At 41.4% G+C, this 18,788-nt stretch overlaps 1 protein-coding gene across 2 annotated transcripts in view; it reads left to right on the forward strand.

Moving 5' to 3' along the window:
* The window catches only part of LOC120931422 (dual oxidase maturation factor 1-like), a 67,484-nt gene that overhangs the window by 5,091 nt on the left and 43,605 nt on the right, over window positions 1–18,788 (forward strand). Inside the window, exon 2 of one of the 2 annotated variants that reach the window (XM_040342843.1) lies at window positions 11,223–11,304. The exons of the other annotated variant lie outside the window; for it this stretch is intronic. The gene's annotated coding sequence lies outside the window, so the exon portion shown is untranslated. The remainder of the gene's footprint in view (window positions 1–11,222; window positions 11,305–18,788) is intronic. 2 annotated transcript variants of the gene reach the window in all.

Raw genomic sequence — 18,788 nt, forward strand, 5'->3', positions numbered from 1 at the left:
CCAGTGTAAGATTGGGGTGATCAGACTCCAGCCGTAGGTGCGTTTTTTAGTGAGTACACCAGTCCAGAACTGAATTTTTAAGGGCCTGGTAGCCCACAAAAGGTTCACAAATACATCAGTAGCCCTCACAGGGGGTTCCACTATTACTGTATCTTGCATACTCAACACTTTAGCCTCCTGGCTTTCATTCTTGCCATCCGGCTGTTTCAGGCTTTTAGCCTAGGCCTTAAGTCTGCTCCTCAGAACAGAGTTTTCTAGAGTTAAGCTCACACCTAGCTTACTACTGATCAGCGCCTTGCTGCTCAATCACCAATGACATCTGCCTCCTGCAGACATGAATGCTCTGGCTGCACCCATGCAGCCTCTGACTCCTCTCAGAGGGATGGGAGTCCACGTGACTCCCAGGAACAGACTTCATGTCTGTTGGGTGGGGCTCTGAGCCATAGTCAGGTCAGAACTAAATAGCCAAACACCACACCAGACACTGATAGAAGTCACAAGACTGCTATATACTGCTGATGAGAAAAGGTATTAAGCAGTTTATATTTGCTAAAATAATTCAATTTCCATGTTCTGTGTACTTTGGGAGACCAGATATAGTGAATGCAGGGTCCTGGGTTTAGTAACACTTTAACCATTATTAAGTTTTTTCTTTTTTTTTCCAAGTAAAGATATTAGAAGTCATACCATTGAGCAGAGGAGTAACTAGAACCTTTAGGGCACCGGTGCAAGAAACCATGATGGGCCCCCTTCCCCCCCTTCCATCCAAGCCCCAGGCTTCCAATTTTGTGAGGGTGTCCATGGACATCCTCCCAGAACCTTGCCTCCTGTGTGCCCCCTGGGTTAACAGAGCATGTAAAGGTTTACATATTGTACAGTCTGGACAAGATAACATGGGTGAATTTTAGTGTTAGAACAAGTTATGGTATAAGGAGAAAAATACTGGTAAATCTTTGTATCTAGGAGAAGTAATGAAAAAACATTCTATAAAATAGAACTTGTGAATATACATCACTCTTGTACCTGTATTTATAATATGCCTATGATGATCATCTAAAATGTGAGTGTTCATTTTATAAAATTTAAATAAATACTACTTCTAAAACGGTATCACGCTATGCGGTTTTCTTTCATTATATTACGCATGGCATGTGAATACCGAGTCTCTGCTTCCAATGAGAGTACACCTAATACATATTGAAGTTTTGGATTGCTTGTGTCGAGTTGCGGGTTGGATTCAGGACCAGCTGTACCCATCAAGTTGACTGACCATAATAAGCTGTTTGTGACTTGGGTGGTATATGCCTCTCTAAGTCATATATATCTGGTAAGCCCCCTCTTATCATCGGTGGTGGTGTTTCTGACTATCGTCCTTCCATTTAGAGGGTTGCACCTGTGTTGGACTCTTTATTCTAAATTGCCAGAATTTTTCCATACTTTTGGACTGTTGTTACTTTTGTTATATTGAATGGACTCAACCTCCGTTTTTTTATATATCTTTTTCACTGACAGGTGGAACCATTTAGTGTGTTTCACTTGACAATTGTCACGTGGTGTTATTTGAGATAATTGATGTACTATACATTCACATTTGTCACATTCATCATGTGGTTTTAATAATTGTCCTATATACATTAATAAGCGCTACACTTTTTTCATATTCGCAATTTTGCTTTTTGTCTACAGCTGTGTTGGCAGCTATTTTTTGTATTCATCTTTGTATACAGTGCAGTATTTATTTTTTATAAAATAGCACTTGACTATCAGCAAGTCAGAAAGCCCATACCTCTTGAAATGTACTTATGGAATCATGTGAATACGGGCAAAAATGTTCTCATTACTAACATTTGTGTTTGAAATATCTATGGCAGTAGATATACAGTAGATAGAACAGTAGGACATTCACTAATCTGGAGACAGTCAGTCTTGTAGCAACCAAAACATGAGTTAGAAAATATTGAGCATTTGCAGGCCACAGTTCAGTTCAGATCCTATTCCAAAGAGAGCTAAAGCTGGATACTGGGGATGAGCTATCTTTTGTGACTGATTATATAAATGAGAAAACACTATTCCAGAAAGATGTAATCTTTGGGCAGTCTTACCAGATGTGAAGTAGTGTTACATGTCAGTTCTGTTGATCCCACGTAGCCTCTTTGCAACCACTTTCAGTCTACATGCATGTACTCCCTTCAAGGCTGCATGAAATTTCTCAGTATTTGTTTCCTGATGGTGACAACAGTGGACGACGGGTATGGTGTGTTAAAATGGGCACTTGTAGTCAGAAGCGTTGTCAGCCTATAACAGGAAATAACTGAACAAGAAAATCAATGGCAATATTACTGTGCACTATTTTAATAAAAGCATCAGATCTGAAAATAATAATAAGGACTTTTAAAATGTGTGACTAGTTGGGAGCTGGGAGTTTTTTTTTTCTTTCTTGTAGCGTCTGTGATATGTGTGATTTTGTTGTAATGTGGATGAATGAGAGAAATAGGAGACAATAACAAGGTCCTGTGTAAATGACAAAGGAAAGATGGAAGGGAATAATGAGGGAAGAGAGACACAATTACTATAGATACAGGATAACATGTATAGCTATAAAGCATAGGAATGTATTTGTATATGCATAAATTGTTTATAAAATTAATAAAAAGAGATTGAAAACAATTACATAAAGTAGAGGGCAGTAGATCCCTACATACAAATAGCAAACTTTTCTTTTGTGGATAAAGAGGCTATTTGCTAGCTACCTCTGTGTACATGGCATTATCTACATATCCCCATTCCACAACAATATGAGCACACTGTTGACAGCCATGTACAGGGTCAGACTTACCATTGAGCTTGACTGGGCTCAAGCCCATGGGCCCCGCCCAATAGGGGGCCCAGCCCATTTAAGTTACATTTTTTTCAATAATATTCCAGTCATTTAATTTTTTATTTAAAGTGTGTTGATTGGTCTAGCATTTTTACCTGTTCTAGGGACATTGATATTGTTTGTCCTCTGTCCAAGTAGACAAACTGTCTTTTTTTTTATTATTATCCTTGTGAAGTTATTTTTGCAATCACCAGGAGGGCGTTTGTAGAGGGAGTATGAAATCTGATGGCGGACGGTGGGTGCCTGTGTCCTCAACACACCGTCACCACAGGCACCCACTGTCCTCCATCAGATTTCATACTCCCTCCTTGTGATTGTTCATCCATACAGCCAGTGCGATGTTCCGTGGCCCAAACCTATATTAGAGGCTCTCTCTAAACCCTATTGGACATTTGCTCTACTTATGGTGTTGGTTTTCAACCATCTTCCTACATTGAACTTATCGAGTAATGGTTCCATTTTCTTCTGGCTGCTAATTAGATGTACTTCACCTGGAATAATACTGAGGCATTCTGGGGAATTTCTGAAGGAAATTTTTTTTATCAGTCATCACTATCCTAACTGTCCTCAAGAATACCCTTCTCCTTTGAAACTTTACCTAGTATTTTGGATGAAACATTAAATAGCTCTCGAAGAAGCGGTTTCCGCGAAACATATCGAGCTTGTCTGCATTCTACCACATATGACAGTCATCTCTTCTCTCACGAGATTTGATGCTCCTTCTGGATTATTATCGGCTAATTATTCTCTGTTGCTAAACACAGTTGCTACTGTGTCATTCTTCCTTTTCTGTTTTAATGTTTTAATTGTATTTACCTTATTGTTGGTCCAATAACCCTTGTGGGCATTGTATCAATAAATGTATTCATACTTTTATAATTGGTGCCTCCAAAGTCCATTTTTGTCTATTCCCAATATTTTGCTATTTCAGACTCCCATGTTAAACATCAGTCTAGTCATGGACACAGTGAGGCATGGGCACAGTGAGGCATGGGCACAGTGAGGCATGGACACAGTGAGGCATGGACACAGTAAGGCATGAACACAGTGAGGTATGCACATGGACACAGTGAGGCAAAGTGAGGCAGATGGACACCCTAGGCTTATACTCGAGTCAAAAAGGTTTTCCCATTTTTTCGTGGTAAATTTAGGTGCCTCGGCTTATATTCGGGTCGGCTTATACTCGAGTATATACGGTATGTTGCAAAAAAATCTCTACGGCTGACAGTAGGAACTCTTGCAGTTTATCTGAATACCGACTGTACTTACCAAAATGATGTTTAAGTGCCAATAAGGCTAAATCATGCAGTATTGATGAATGCTACAATGCTTGCACAGCCTTATTTCACCAGTTATTTTGTAGTTGCAGTATGGTAGATAGAATAAGCTTTCAACAGAACACAAATTGCTCACGAGTGCTTCTGAATCTGGCCATAGGTGTGTAGATGTCTTACTGAAACCTGCTGACATGTATGAAGTACAGGCATTCAGAGGCACCTACACATACTTGCAGAAGCTTACACTATCTTCTGCTTCACCTGAACATAAGACTTACTTATCCTATCAACACTTTCTCTTTGCACTAAAGCTTATCTTCCCTACCACCTTCCTCACACACCTATTGGCTAGTGAGGAAGTGTTGGTGTGCATGATGCACAATTAACAATGTGTGGGGGTGAGGTTTAGCTGCAAGCTCTGGTGATATCATGAAGAGTCAGCCTGACTAGACTGACTCAGAGGTGAAAGGTATTGCAGGTATTGTTGCCTGCACTTAATCATTTTAGAGGCCAATTTTTCTTTACGAATTAAATAGTTTTTCAGAAGTATGCCAAATACTTTGGCCCAACTGCAAACAAGCAGGGTTCGGTGTGAACACAAAACCCCATACTTAGTCCTTAATTGTTCTATAACAGGCTGATGATGTACTGTAGGTCCTAGACAAGGCTGTATTACCCAGCTGCAATGTAATCTGCAATCTAAACAGTGAAATTATTGCGAGCCAACATATTATGCCTATTAATCAAGTCAGCTGCTCGCACTGATCATGTCATGTGATGTCAGCACAAAGAGATCATGCACAACTAATCTAATGAAGGCAGCACAAAGAGATTTACATCTGCACATGAAGGAAATAACAAGGCTGGAAATATATAGAAATAGACAAAATATTTTTGAGCAGGGGGATAAAAGTGGGAGATTTTTGGCGAGATTGGCACAACAAGAATATCAAGCTACAACTATATCATGAATTGAGACTTTAAAAGCACAGATAGTAAAAGGACCTGAGGAGATATTGGAGACCTTCAGAGTATTATAGTTTGTTACATGCCTCTTCTCTCCCCTCCGACCTCCGCCCGAGAATTATGATGGACCTTTTGGACCGGGTAGCCCTCGAGTGGTTGTCGGACAGGGAGAGGGAGGCATTGGTCTACCCAATTACAGGTGAGGAGATTATGGAAATTATACATACATTTTCAGGGGAAAATGCACCAGGCCCAGACAGAATTTCCGATGGAATTCTATAAAGAATATGGAGCTTTAATAACTCCAAAACAAAACAAGTGGGATATTGAAATGGGCCCTTCCAGACTCAATGAGAGAGGCACATATAACTTTATTATACAAAGAAATGAAGGATCCAAAACTATGTTCCTCATATAGGCCAATAGCATTATTAAATATAGATTTTAAAATACTGACAAAACTATTAACATTAAGATTACAACCCCTGCTTAGAAATATTATAGACTCAGATCAGACAGGATGTATGCCACTCCCACAGAGAACAACTGACGTTAACCTACGTAGGTTATATACAAATATACATACTCACAGGATGGATCCATGACTGTGGCCTCTCTAGACATAGAGAAGGCCTTCGATACAATCGAATGGCCATTTCTGTGGGAAATACTCAGAAGGATGGGATTACCACTATTATTCATTAAATGGATTCAAACATTATGTAGGAAACCCATGTCAGCGGTTAAATTGGGAGGATAGCTATCATCTTTTTTTCATCTATACAGAAGCATGAGGCAGGTCTGCCCTCTCTCTCCAGCACTCTTCGCAATAGCAATAGAGCCAGTGGCAGAGGCTCTTACTATTTCGCCAAATATTCAAGGACTTCGAGTGGGGGGGCTGGAGGAGAGGGTAGCCCTGTATGCCGATGATACTGTATGCTGTTATTCTTGAGAGATGCTGGCCCATCTCTGAAAGGAGATTTAGAATTATTAGATATGTTTTCATTATTCACAGGGCTTAAAGTCAATTGGGGTAAATCTCTATTATTCTCCATTGACCAGTGAACACAGGATACCGCTGCCCCAAATCTACCACTGAAATGGGTAACGGAATTTAAGTACTTTGGCATAATAATATCTAGACAGGCTGAAGTTTTCTGAATGTTGAATTTGGATCCAGTAATACAGGAGTTTAAGAAAAAATTTAAGTTATGGGAAGCGCTGCCCCTGTCATTATTAGGATGTATACATTTAGTAAAGATGAAGATTCTCCCTGAATTTTTGTATTTGTTTAGAAACTCTCCACAATGGTTGCCTAAACGTTTCTTTGTACAGCTACATGGTATGCTTTCTGCATTCATATGGACAAATAAACCAGCTAGAATTAAATTAAGTACAGTTATGCGACCGGCAATACAGGGGGGGTTGGCTTTCCCAGACCTTTATAGGTATTACTTAGCTACACAGTTAGTGACGGTGGAAGATGACTGAACCCTGATGGGTTTGACTCTGCCACAATGTTGGAAAAAGCAGTGGTCCAATCGGTGGCGGCACTTCAGGGATTGCTGTATAGGGGGTTAAAATGTAGATGGGATCTGACCCCTTCAATGATAACAACAGTAAAAATTTGGAGAGCATGCAGCCAAAGTAAAAGAGGGATATTCGAAAACGAATCTATCCCCAAATACTGCATTATGGAGAAACCCTGAGTTGCCACATCTAGACTCTATTCAAGATCCAGGGGCATGGACTAAATTTGGGGTTAAAAAATTATCACAAGTAATACAGGGGGAAACATTTTCCTCATTTGCAGAAATGAGGCAGTGTTGGAATGTACCTGAGAGCTATACTTTCAGATATATGCAGCTCGTTCATGCTTTATCAGCTCAGTTTCCTGAGGGCACCCCACAACTAATGGAACAGGGTTTGGAGCAAATGGTAAGGAAAATAAGTAAATTTCAACCCTGTATACTTATTTATCAAAGATTACACTGTCAGACATAAGCAAAATATGCGAATGTTGGACAAGAGATGTCCCAAGTCTAGAAGAAGAAAACTGGGAGGAGCAATGGAGGTTCCCATTTCAGATATTAGTATCCCTTTAAGCTAAATTAATACAATTTAAAATAATACATAGAAGCTATTATACACCATATAAGCTATGTAAGATTTCTCCATGAAATCCTCAGAATTGTTGTAGATGTGCAGACATTCCAGGAAACTTCATTCACATATTCTGGTCTAAAGATAGTGGTATTTTGGAGGGAGGTCCTGAAAATAATTGCTATAGTAATATCAATAGTTTTGGAACAACAGGCAGAGATCTTCCTATTAGGATTAGTAGGAAAGAATATCATCTCTATAGGAAAAAGAACACAGGTGGGCCTACTATTGTTTTATGCTAGAAAGACGATAGTGTTAAATTGGAAAAAAGTGGAAGCTCCCTTGGTGGTACATTGGAAAAATCTAGTGAATATCGACTTGCCATTGTATAGGGAGACATATTGTAATAGAGGATATGGGGAGAAATACGAAAGAGTGTGGGCAAGTTGGATAGAGAATCATATGACAGCTTCAGGATAAATAGGGTATGAAGAGAGGATAAACTACACCATAGAATAAAGGGGGAGAAGTGAATGCATAAATGTTATTTGTGTTAGATGAAATGAATGTTAAGTGGAATTTTATGGAAGCTCTGCAGAGAGTAGATAAATGTAAGTTGTGAAATGTATATTTTTGTATGAAAAAAAAGAAAATTAATAAAGATATTTATAAAAAAAAAAAAAAAGTAGATATCGCTTATTAAATGGATTGGCAGATAGAAGTCTCCTGTACTGAGATTAGGTTGGGTTTCAATGACACAGAATAATATTTATTAAACACGAATTGAAAATAATAGAGTGTCCGCGGTCTTCAAGAAAATGGCCGCTGTGACTATATTGAATGATTGACAGTATAACCGTCCAGTAGTATCCCGGTGGTCTTCAAGAAAATGGCCCCATGACTGCATATAATGATTGACACTATAGCGGACCAATAGCATTCCCACTGAGGAAGATAAGACAAAAGTCCCGGTATTGACACATGTAGGGGAGGGGACAGTATGGTGTAGGAGGCAGCAGAGCGTTCTCAGCGTGGAGAGGACACACCACTTCAGTGGCTACAAATGGCTTTCATTACCTGTATAGATTGGTGCACTATAGCACCCATTAAATGTGAGTACCCTAATATAGGGTGTGACAAAACCCACTGTCACTGTGTGTTTTGGAGGGGGCTGTGGGTTGGCCTCCTGCCCACAGACTATGGCCCAGAAGAGACTGAGAGACTTGGGGACAAAATGGTATTGGGATCATGTAATGTAATGCTACATCCCTTCTCCCCCCCCCCCCCAGCCTCTTGTTGCTGTTTTTAATTGTGTTGGGTCATGGCATGTAGACAATGGTCTGGACTGGAGACATCTCTCCGCAGGAGATGTGTAAGGGGGTGTTGCCTGCTTATCATAATCACTTTATGTTTCAACTGTAGTTTCTGTTTCAATGTACAAGTGTTGAGTTCCCATTGGTTCTTCCTTGTCTCCTACCCCCCTCTATGACAAGGCTAAGGGGTATGTCCCTAACTGTGTTTAACTACTTGCCGACCAGCCGCCGCAGTTTTACGGCGGCAGGTCGGCTCCCCTGCGTGAGAGCCCGTAGCTCTACGTCACCTCGCAAAGCGGCCACTAGGGCGCCGGGCACCCCGCAAACGCTTGTTACAGAGCGAGAACTGGGAGCTGTGTGTGTAAACACACAGCTCTCGGTCCTGTCAGTGGATAAATGCAATATATGAACAGCGATCAGTCATTTTCCCTAGTGAGTCCACCCCCCCTACAGTTAAAACACACCCAGGGAACATACTTAACCCCTTCCCCGCCCCCTAGTGTTAACACCTTCCCTGCCAGTGGCATTTTTATAGTAATCAATGCATTTTTATAGCACTGAAAATGCCAATGGTCCCAAAAATGTGTCAAAAGTGTCCGAATGTACCCCCCTTCATGACCAGGCATGTTTATGCTGTACATAAATGAAATCTATGGCCCAGATTCACAAAAGAGATACGACGGCGTTTCTCTGAAACACCGTCGTATCTCTCAGAGTATCTATGCGACCGATTCATAGAATCAGTTACGCATAGATAGCCCTTAGATCCGACAGGTGTAATTGTTTTACACTGTCGGATCTTAGGATGCAATACCGCGGCCGCCGCTGGGTGGAGTTTGCATCGTATTCCAGCGTCGTGTATGCAAATGAGGTTTTACGGCGATCCACGGCAGTTTTTCGCGTTCGGTACGTCGTCGCTAGTCTAGTTTCCCGTCGCAATTTTAGTCGTCGTTTTCCCTGCCCTAACTTTACACAGCCCACGTATGTGCTGTATAAAGTATAGCCGTCGTTCCCGCATCAAAATTTAAAAAAAAAAAATTCTTGCGTAAGACATCCGGGAATACGAAAGTACGCTACGCACGTCGCTGTTCGAAAAAATTACGTCACTTCGCGCAATACGATACGTTACGCCGCCACAGTTCTATGTGAATCTGGGCCAATGTCCTTTTTTCTCCACAAATATAACTTTCTTTTGGTGGTATTTGATTACTTTGAATTTTTTTGCATTATAAACAAAAAAAGATTAAAGAGGTAGTGAATATGGCGCTGCTCTTTTAATGTGAAGGGTGTGTACTTCAAATTAATTGTTGAAAAGTACTTGGTGCTTTGTGCTACTCCATAAAAAAAACTCATTAAATTAAATAAAAATACATGATAAGTTGATAAAGTGACTTGTGTTCTGTTCACCAACAAGTGAATAAACATTGACTTTATGGTATGAGCAAAAATCAATAATTGAATTACATATGCAGTTAATAAAGTGCTTTTATGGACCTTATATACTGTAGATAACATTAAACTCTGTAGTGATTGATACAATCAGTTTATGAATAACAAATATAATGACCACTAAGCTCTATAGTGATAAAAGTACCTAATCTGTGAGCAATCAAGTCCTGGTATCATTAATTAGTCCATACGTGTTAAAAAATGTAAACAATATAAAACAAAAAAAGACTGACAATTTTTAAATAAAAACAACTATAATTTTTACTTTCTGCTTTTGAAACATAACCAATAAAAGCATTTTAAAAATCAAATTTCTTCATAAATTTAGGCCAGTATGTATTCTGCTCCAATAAACGCATACTGAATGGTTTGTGCAGTGAGCTGTCATATTTTATGCCCACACTGAGCACTGGTGTACGTCTTTACAGAGTTGGTCTTAATTATCACCAGTTTCTTTATCTGTGAACTGAAAGCAATTACTGTATTTAAAGCGGACATTCATACTCCAGTAATTTCTTCACTGATATCCACTCCTCCACCTCTCTTCTCCCTTTTTATTTATTTTTTACCTTTTAAAGGCAAATGATGTGCATTGCTCTCCATTTGCTTCCTGGGATATTCATGTCACATATCCCATGAGGCATTGTCCTTCATTCAGTAAAGTAGGAGGGAACAGGTTTAGTGTCATTGTTAAGGCCACCGGCTGAACCCAGAAAAGCTGGTGCCTACCGATAACGTCACAGAAAACATGGTGGCGTGGGACTGAGCGGTGGCAAAACAGAAGAGGGTCTCAGTGGGACAATGCTCGGTCTGCTGAGAGGGCGAGTATCTGAATTGCGAAGACGAAAACCCCTGTTGAGCATGGGTTAAAGAAAAATGGGGGGAGGGGGGAAGGATTGTTACTGAAAACTGGTGCAATGTTGCTAAATAAGGCACAGGTATCCGACTCTAAAGGGACCCGACTCTGGAAAGATGTTGTTAAGACTTTATTTTAAGCCGCATACACAAGATCGGAATTTCCGATGGAAAAAGTCAGACGGACTTTTTCCATTGGATATTCCTATTGTGTGTAGCACCATCTGAGTTTTTTCATCGTAAATTCAGATGAATTCCATCGGAGTTTAGATATAGAACATGTTGTGTTTGTGATATAAATGAAATTAGTCTACATCTTTTGCTTTTCCTTCCCAAGAGCTTTACCAACTGCTAATTTAATGTCAACTGGTGTATTTACAGCTGTGGTTTAAAGAACAGAAAAAAAAGAACAATACTAAGTAGGTGCTGGTGTTCCATCAGAATCAGTGACCCATCAGATCAGGTAAAAGAAGTGGCATTCCGTCATCTGCCCATGCATTCCACCGTTACCAGGTTTGCTAATCCAACAGAACACCTGCAGTCAGAAGAAGCGGCAAAGGACATCTTACTACACCCAACTACGTCTTGAATTTCAGAGCAATTTTAGCAATAAAGTGAGCAGCGTATATAAATAAATATAGTATGTTGACATCTGTGATGCTGTTTTCATGTTACATTTTGAAAGAAGCTGGATGCCAGCATTAGAAAGGTGGCACTTTCAAAATTAAACTTCCAAACAGCTTTACAGATGTCAATATACTATATTTATTTATATATGCTCACTTTATTGCTAAAATTACTGTGAAATTCAAGATGTTCTGTCCCTAACCTGACTACTTGCCAAAAGCGCACCACCCAAAAGGGAAACAGTGCTATTTATTGGCCGCAGAGGTCAGCCAAAGTAGCAGCATCCAATCGGACAGCTGCTCCCCTTATGACACTTATGGAGGCCTCAGAGGAACATGGGTTCTCTATTGTCCTCTGCTCTCTCTGTACGGTGGCTGCTGAACAGCGCTACCTTTGCTGTGAGGCCAAACTACACTTGCCTACATGCTGTTCACCCACCAATCCATACCAGGCCCTTCAGATCTGGAATCGATTTTAAAGTGTGTCCTTCACCAAAAAAACATCATGACATCATAGGGTGGGGACTCCAAGGGCCGTCATGAGGCATCACAGCAGGAACAAACTGTTAACAATCAGCAAAAATCAAACACAAAATGGAGAGGGGGGAAGAAGAATGGGTGTCTGGAGACCATGGACTAGTAGAGGGGTGCCTAAAGGCCCTGGACTAGAAGAGGGGTGTCTAAGGCCCTGGAGTAGAATATGGAGTGCCTGAAAGCCCTGGACTGAAGGAGGTGCCTGGAGGTAGACATGTGCAAAAGAGAAATATGTGTTTTCTTTCACATAGATTTGTTATGTTGCTAATTTCATTTTGTTTAGTTTTGTTTATTAATTTTCGAATTAATTCCAAATTTGCGGAACTATTTAAATTCGTAATGGTCGAAAAAAGGTTTAAAGGGTCACTAAAGGAAAACATTTTTTTTGCTAAAATGATTCCTTTTAAAAATGATTAAAAGTAGATAAAAACCAATCATATAATGTACCTACAATTTAGTTTCGTTTTTGCTGTTGTTTCCTGGTTCTCTGATGTACAGAGACAAAGAGCCAATAGAGGGCAGTGAAGGTTTTGCAAAATGAAACTGAATTGGTGCTGAGGGGTTTTAGACACACCTCCTTGATTAGTCACCACAGTGAGAAATCTACACGTACTGTGGTGATCAGGAAACAGACAACCAGGAAGTGTCCAGAACAGAGAGGAATTACAGCAACATCAAAGCAAAAACGAACAATGAGGACATAAAACCAGGACTGCAGTAAGGTAAAGGAAGCTATTTAGCTAAAAAAAAATTCCTTTAGTGACCCTTTAACCGATTAGAAATTTGTGTAAAGAATAACTGGTTGTTGAGGAGGAGCAGGCTGGGAAGTTGGCTGCCGCATCCACAACAATTGATGACTCATCACCTGTCAGCGGATTTTGAGAATGGTCTGATGGACCGTTTTCATCGGTCAAAACCGATCGTGTGTGGGCCCCATAGGTTATTTAACCATCGGTTAAAAAAAGCCAACTTGTTTTAAATTTAACCGATGGATTCCTAACCGATAGGACAAAACCGATCGTTAGTAGGCACGACCATCGGTTAAAAATCCATGCATGCTCAGAATCAAGTCGACGCATGCTCGGAAGCATTGAACTTCGGTTTTTTTCAGCATGTCGTTGTGTTTTACATCACCCCGTTCTGACACAATCGTTTTTTTAACCAATGGTGTGTAGGCGCGACGGACCATCAGTCAGCTTCATCGGTTAACCGATGAAAATGGTCCATCGTTCCGTTCTCATCGGATGGACCGATCGCGTGTGCGCGGCATACCAGAGTCCTCCATCCACACTATACAGCATGGATATCTGAATTTCTCTGCTGGTCTGTTGTATTCTGAGAGACACCAGCAGTGGTTGTTAGAATACCTGAACAGTGACTGTAGCAGATTGGATGCAGCTGCGCATCCACATTTTTTTCCATTCAGCTCCTTTTATTTTTTCAGTTAAAGAATATCAGGTGGCTAACAGGACAACCCATTCATTTTATATTGACCAATATGCTATAAACTACACAGTGGCCAACTTAAATTGATACTAAACTTACAATGTTTAATTGCCATTATCCTTTCTATTTACAGTGCCTTGAAAAAGTTTTCATACCCCTTGAAAATTTTCTGCATTTTGTCATGTTAGAACCAAAAATGTAAATGTATTTTATTGGGATTTTATGTGAGAGACCAACACAAAGTGGCACGTAATTGTGAAGTGGAAAGAAAATGATAAATGGTTTTCATTTTTTTTATTACAAATAAATATGTGAAAAGTGTGGTGTGCATTTGTATTCAGATCCCCTAAGTCAATACTTTGTAGAACCTCCTTTCTCAGCAATTACAGCCGGAAGTCTTTTTGGGGATATCTCTACCAGCTTTGCACATCTAGAGAGTGACATTTTTGCCCATTGTTCTTTGCAAAATAGCTCAAGCTCTGTCAGATTGGATAGAGAGTGTCTGTGAACAGCAATTTTCAAGTCTTACCACAGATTCTCAATTGGATTTATGTCTGGAATTTGATTGGGCCATCCGAACACATAAAAAAGCTTTGATCCAAACTATTCCATTGTAGCTCTGGCTGTATGTTTAGGGTCATTGTCCAGGTGGAAGGTGAACATCCGCCCCAGTCTCAAGTTTTTTTTCTTCTAAGATTGCTCTGTATTCAGCTCCATCCATCTTCATATCAGTTCTGACCAGCTTTCTGAAGAAAACTATCCCCACAACATGATGCTGCCTGTCACAAACTACGGTGAACGAGAGTGAACCACAACTGCGGTTAAGGATAGATTTCAATGCACTTCTCTATGCAATGTGATTTTTCAGTATTGGACCCCAGGCGTCACTCTAACCAGAGAAAAATAGTTTGGGGGTTCACTACATCATATGTCTCACATATAGGAATGCGTTGAGCTACTAAGGGTGGAGGTATTACAACATACCTTCAACCCCTAGCCTTAAAAGGTTACGATAAACATGAGTGAAGCACAACTGCATTAAGGAAAGGATCTCAATGCACTACTCTATGTAAAGTGATTATCGGTACGGGACCCCAGGCGTCACTCTAATTAGAGAAAAAGAGTTTGGGGGTTCACTACATCATATCACTCACATATAGGAATGCATTGAGCTACTAAGGGAGGAGATAGAACATGTTCAGTGATTTACACCAGGGGGGCCTATCCTGTAAAGAACAAATGTCAAGCATGTAGCATTTGAAAATACTGTATGCAACCAGCATATACTTGAGAGAGGCAACAGTAGCTTAATTGGTTTAAGGGTGTATGTCCTTTTAAGATATTCCACAGGTGTTACATGAAGACACTATAAGTAATCCCAAGCAGCACGGTAGTATAAACTAGAGCCAGATTCAAAGACAGAACTTAGTAAGGCTAAGCAAAAAATGTAACAATGGTACTTATCCGTTTGCAGAGGATGAGAGTTCTCCAGTAGTATTGTAGCAGCAAGGGATTATGTAAAAGTGGGTCTCCTAGTGGATGATAACTTAGGGTGTCCCCAGCAACTGTAGTAAGGATGGCAGCGTGGATCCAGGTGGTCTGTACTTAGCAGGGTTAAGTTGTAGCTTTTAGTGGTGCATGGATCCGGCTGTGATGATCTTCAGTTGAGGGGGATTTGTGCCAGTAATTTGTTTGCTACGGCCGACAATAATAGAACAACGTGTGGTGCACAGGCTGTGCTGTTTATAGGAGCCAGAGGTGTGTGTCGAATGGAGCGTTGATTACGCTCGGCACTTCCGCGTTCCACGCTGGAAGGCATGCGGTGCCTGGCAATGATGTCAGTGTACGGTCGCAATACGGCGACGAGAGCGCCGATTACACTGCCACCAGCATGTTTCACGGTGGGGTTGGTGTGTTCAGGGTGATGTGCAGTGTTAGGCCCCATACTCACGAGCAAACATGTCTGCTGAAACTGGCCCGCAGGCCAGTTTCAGCAGACATGTTTGGTCGTGTGTGGGCGCGAGCGGGCCGAATTCCAGCAAACATTTGCCCGCCGGGCCTTTTCCCAGCGGGCAAATATTCCTGGACTTGTTTTAAAACAGCCCGCTGGAATTCAGCCCGCTCGGACATGTACGGTCGTCAGTACAGACCTACCGTACATGTCCAGGCGCCCGCCGTCCCTCGCATGCGTCGAATGACTTCGACGCATGCGTGGAAGCATTTTAAAGGCGGGCCGCCCACGTCGCCGCGTCATTGTCGCGGCGACACCGCGTCATCGACGCGGCGACACCGCGGACACGCCCCGCGTATTGTTTACGCGCGGACTTCTGTACGATGGTGTGTACAACCATCGTACAGAAGCCCTCTGGCAGACATGTATGGTGAAAACGGTCCGACGGACCGCTTTCACCATACATGTTTGTCCGTGTGTACCCGGCCTTAGTTTTCCACCACACATAGAATTTTGTTTTGCCAGATTTGTGGAGTGCACAACTAATAGTTGTCCTGTGAACAGATTCTCCCACCTGTGGATCTCTGCATCTTCTCCAGAGTTACAATGGGCCTCTTGGCTGCTTGTATGATTATTGCTCCCCTTGCCTGACCTGTCAGTTTAGGTGCACGGCCATGTCTTGATAGGTTTGCAGTTGTGCCATACTTTTGAATGGCAAGATTGTGGTGACGTCAGTGACTACGACAAGCCGGCGTTAGTCACATTCGATGCCATCGCCGCCATCTTGCTACACTCCACACTATGCATTGTATGCTACTACGCATGCGTCAAAGGCTTATCGAGCATGTGCGGGTTTACCTTTGGACAGGTAAGCATACAGACGACCGGTTTTCTCGTCAGGAAACACTCTGCCGGGAAACCCGACGAGAAAATAGAGAGCAGGGTTCTCTATTTTCCCATCGGGATTCCCGGCCAAATGCTCTCCTGCCAGTTTTCCTGCCGGGAAAAACGGTTGTGTGTACAAGGCTTGAGATGTTCAAAGCTTGGGATATTTTTTATAACCTAATCCTGCTTTAAACTTCTCCACAACTTTATCCCTGACCAGTCTGGTGTGTTGCTTCACCTCCATGATGCGGTTTGTTCACTAAGGTTCTGAGGACTTCACAGAACAGCTGTATTTATACTGAGATTAAATTACACACAGGTGGACTCTATTTACTAATTAGGTGACTTCTGAAGGCAAATGTTTCCACTAGATTTTTGTTAGGGGTATCAGGGTAAAGGGGGCTGAATACAAATGCAGGCCACACTTTTCGGATATTTATTTGTAAAAAAAAAATTGAAAACCATTTATCATTTTCCTTCCACTTCACAATTATGTGCCACTTTGTGTTGGTTTATCACATAAAATACATTTACGTTTTTTGTTGGAACATGACAAAATGTGGAAAATTTCAAGGGGTATGAATACGTTTTCAAGGCACTGTATGTATAAAGATCATGCCACTGCATTTAACCACTTTAACCACTTTAATACAGGGCACTTCCTGCTCAGACCAATTTTCAGCTTTCAGTGCTCTTATGCTGCGTACACACGGTCGGAATCTCCGAAAACAAATGTTCGATGTGAGCTTGTTATCGGAAAATCTGACCATGTGTATGCTCCATCGCACATTTGCTGTCAGATTTCCAACAACAAATGTTTGAGAGCTGGTTTTCAATTTTTCTGACAACAAAAGTTCTTGTCGGAAATTCCGATTGTCTGTATCCAATTCCGATGCACAAAAATCCTACGCATGCTCGAAATCAATTGGAGGCATGCTCGGAATCATTGAACTTTATTTTTCTCTGTATCTTGTATGGTTGTTCTGCCTTATTTAATTTATTTTTTATTCTATACAGTAAATAAAGTATTATTTTGTACAATAGCATAATTTCTCACTACAGTCACCAATATGTTGTTTTATTAACTAATTTACTTTTCTTCTATCTGTAGTGTTTATATAATTTACTTATACATAGCTATACAGTGGACCATGGAGATTTTTTTTTTCAAATCTGTTGTATTTGTATTACTCATTATAATATGTATCACACACAGGGCCAGATTAAGAACATCATGGGCCTGGTGCTGAGGATTTTGGTGGGGCCTTTTAGGCTGCATTCACACCTCCGCGACAAGTAATGCCGCGTACGCGGCGTGTTTTGCCGCAAATAGTGTAACTTTTTTTTTACAAATCCTTCCTATTGCTTTGTATGGCCGAACGCCAATGCCGCCTGAAAAAATGGGTCCGGGACTTTTTTTCATGCCGCAGGTGTACGGCGTCTATGAGATGTGAACCATCTCATAGACAGCAATGGGAATTCTCCCCTCCAGCGGCACAAGCAGCCGGCTTCGGGCGTTTTGTCGCGGAGGTGTGAATGGGGTGTAATAAATAATAAATAAATGCGTGGGAATGACATGAACGCAGCCCAGCCAAGGCAAGTGACCAAAGGCACAGAACCCAGAAGGAAGACCGGGTGAAGATGTAAGCGCCCGGGCCCCGCCTGATTCATCACAGCGCAGCACTGGAGGGCTCAGTCTGAAAATTGAAGTGTACACTAATGTGCTAATATGCTGTGCATACTTGTACGTTGTGGCATAACCTACCCCAGGGCCTCTAAAAAGTAGTAATGTCAGGAAAGTTTACTACCGCTTTATTATCACAGGATCCCAGGAGCCTCTCATGGGGCCCCCTACTTACCCGGTGGACGGTGGCCCTTGGGCAGTGCCTAAGTGCACAGTTGCCAACATTTAAAAAATATTTTCAGGGCCACTTTTTTATATAAGTGCTATATTTAGAGTAGCTGAGATCCCCGATGTTCCTCTATACATCATAGTAGTAATCACAAAATTAAATGAGTACTAATAATGGGGCAGAACAAATATGACAACTGAGATTTCCTTTAGTTGAACTAACAAAAGTGTGTCCATTCTAGAGCTGGTAACATTGAGGATATTCAGTATAATTTTAAAGAACTGTTTTTGTGGGTAAGCGACATAGGGGAGGAGTATGGACGGTATATAAGTGGGAAGTATGTGCAGGTGAGGGAGAGGAATGTGGAGGGTCTAACAGTGGGCACTATGTACAGGAGAGGAGTGTGAAGGGTATGACAATGGGCAGTATGTACAGGAAGAGTGAGGGGGTATGACAGAGGGTAGTACGTACCAGAGAGAAGTGTGGAGGGTATGATGGGGCAGTATGTACAGGAGAGGAGTGTGGAGGGTATGACAGTGGGCGGTATGTACAGGAGAGGAATGTAGACGGTATGATAGTGGGCTCTATGTATAGGAGAGGAGTGTGGAGGGTATGACAGTGAACACTATGTATAGGAGAGGAGTGTGGAGGG

The sequence above is a fragment of the Rana temporaria genome, chromosome 3, assembly GCF_905171775.1.
Source record: "Rana temporaria chromosome 3, aRanTem1.1, whole genome shotgun sequence".
Taxonomy (NCBI): Eukaryota; Metazoa; Chordata; class Amphibia; order Anura; family Ranidae; genus Rana; species Rana temporaria.